This window comes from Onychostoma macrolepis, chromosome 22 (genome assembly GCF_012432095.1).
Source record: "Onychostoma macrolepis isolate SWU-2019 chromosome 22, ASM1243209v1, whole genome shotgun sequence".
NCBI classification, from domain to species: Eukaryota; Metazoa; Chordata; class Actinopteri; order Cypriniformes; family Cyprinidae; genus Onychostoma; species Onychostoma macrolepis.
In genome coordinates, this window is record NC_081176.1 from 30,989,036 (window position 1) to 30,992,202 (window position 3,167).

Genomic DNA, 3,167 nt, shown 5'->3' on the forward strand with positions numbered 1-3,167 from the left:
ACTAAATAACACTAATTCAAATACCATGAAAGTCATTTTTAACTGTCAGATCAGGAGGAAATAGATTCCTAAACTCTACATGAAATCAAAATCTGCAGTGTATCTGCAATGTTTTTGACATGAAGTGCCATTTTTAATTTTTCACATTCGTGTACATGTCACATATGTATTCTACAGAGATGCTGGTTTTAAAACATCGCTCATCTCATTTATACACGCTATTATTCTGGCTGAAGGGCATCCATGCAAAAACCACACACACATACGTGACATGCTTTCACTCGTGCGACACTTCACTAGTCCAGTGGGTTTAGTGGTTTATATATTTTATCCACACTGCAAAGAGTTTGGCTTGTCTACAGCTCATAACTAAATAAAAGCAGCTGCGTGACAATGAGGAAGGATTCCTGGAAGAGAAGACACACACACACACACACACACACGCACATACATGCATATACATATATGTGACACTGAAGACTGGAGTAATGATGCTGAAAATTCACAGGAATAAATTACATTTTAAATTATATTAAAATAAAAAATATATATTTTAAATTGCAATAATATTTCACAATATGTGTACTGTATTTTTTATCAAATAAATACACCCTTGGTTTGAGCCTAGAAGATTAAAAAAAAACAAAAGAAAAAGTTTGAAGTCAAACTTTTGAACAGTGATAATATAATATAATAATGATTGAATTATACTTAAGTATACATTATTAATATATCAAATAAATATTTTATATGAGTTATTACTGTCCCAGTTCAAACTTTTACTTAAAATCTACCTTCGTTATCTAGTTGACTCTTGTCAAAATGTATGTCATGTTATCACAAAAGTATGTGATAATATATGGTATTTTATGTTGGAAAAAACTAAATTTAAATTCTCAAAGTTAAAACCATTTTGTCTACACCATGTGACAACCAGCCCCACATATAGCTCATTGCACAAAAGATGCACTACATAAATAATCGGCAGTGTTTAACAATAAGCTGCATTAATTTGTGCGTCGTCACCACTCTTCTAGCCATTACTCTCATTCAGTCTACTGTGTTTTTTTATTTTCCAGGTATTGGCATCTCAGCGATCTCTAGTGCGGTGAACCGCAGCCAGCTCTGATTGAAGCGGTTGATCCAGATTGCAGTCAACAAGGTCAAAGTCAAATCCCAGGTACAGCCGCTGAAGATCCATTAGCGTTGTGCTCCTGAGAAACAGGGAACCCTTTCTGCCATCAGTGCAGTCATTTGAGCTCGATCTTTGAATAGTAGCATATGCTAAATGACTAGTAACTGCGTAACAAGCTGTCGGTCACAGTGTGGTTTAGGAATCACTGGGAATGTACGTTTGGGAAGTCTGTTGGGGCCATTTACAGCAGCAGCAGATTCATCAGATTCATTCGACATTGTCGGTATGTTGGCTGGCGCGATAAACTACAGAAAGCCAAGAAGAAAAAAAATCAGAAGTTGCAGAATGCATTTTACCTCATGGACTTTCTGAATGCTCTAGTTGTAATTTATAGCAAAATGTATTATTAATGAAATATATTGTCTTGACAGAAACACTTTATGGTAATATCCGTCTCCTGAAGGCTGCATATTTTGTAAACACGGTCCATGAGCTGTTTTTGTGATTGATGAAGTGCTGAAACACACTAGGCGAGAGCTGAGATGAATGTAGGCCTCTGAACGCTGCTTATGTGTTATGGAGATGGTGAATAATTTGTCTGCTCTGGTTCTGGGCCATCTTCCTAAAAGAGCACTGCTTGTGTTCATAATATCATCATATACATCATATGTATAGTTTATGACTCAGGGATTGAACTGTCCAGCAGTACCAGGAGATGCTCAGATCCATCAGTTTGTAAACTCCTCTAGTGACTGCTGTCTGAAATACAGCCTGTCTCATCAACAAGCTGCATTTCCATTACACATTTGTGCAAAAACAAAAAAATCACCTGAAAACCTCTTAAAACTACATTCCGTGACACAAAAACAGTTATATAAAATGATACTGGATTTGGGAGTCCGCCATTGCATACGATTGCAAACTGTGAAACGGCTGTTGGAGTTCTGATATTACTTTAATATCACACTCTTATCAGCCAATCAGATTTGAAGACCAGAAAGAACTGTTGTATAAATATATATATATATATATATATATATATATATATATATATATATATATGACGGTGTTATATGTATTTTAATGCACGGCGTGACGAGAAATTAATTTAATGCTCGACGTGGAGGCCATCCGTGGAGTGCCTTAAAGCGGTCATATGACGTTGCTAAAAAGAACATTATTTGGTGTATTTGGTGTAATGCAATGTGTTTATGCGGTTTAAGGTTCAAAAACACATTATTTTCCACATACTGTACATTATTGTTGCTCCTCTATGCCCCGCCTTTATGAAACGTGGCTATTTTTACAAAGCTCATCGTTCTGAGAAGCGAGGCACGCTCTTATTGGCCAGCTATACAAACAAGGCATTTGTTGCATCCAGTGGGGACATAATTACTGATTATAATGACTTATACTGTCTTTTTACGTGTCGTGTTGCATCGCGCCGCATAAACATTACCATGTCTGCATTTGTGATCAGAGAAACGACAAACAACAAGCACTACTCTACACAGCTCAAAACTCGTGTTTGAATAGTCAGTAGCAAATTCTTTAAATATGAAAACATACTTACAGGCTGTGAGTCAGAAGCGCCAGACTGTCCTTGCCCCACTTTATAGAAACAGTCTTTGAGCACAGCTGGCAGGCTACTCTCCCAGGTTCAGGAAATAGTCCTCCGTAAAATGTGCTGCACACACTCTAATATTTGGGTTGAACTGTTCTGGAACAGTGTTGTAAATACAACTTAACCACTGATTTCTAGTTGTGTCCTCTTTTGGAAGCCCAAACAAAGTAGTTTCGATTTCACAACGAAACACAGCGTCTCCAGGACATGGCGCCGGCGGCAGCAACAACACTACAGCGAGAATAAAAGTCCCGCCTTCTTTCTTTGCATATACATTTGGGTGGTGTCTTGCAAATCTCCCCACACCGTGACGTAGACATGTGGGGGCGTGTTTAAATGAGCCGTTTTAGGGGGCCGTGGTCGAGGCTTAACTTTTATAAAGAATGTCTCTTTGGTTTTGAGACTTTA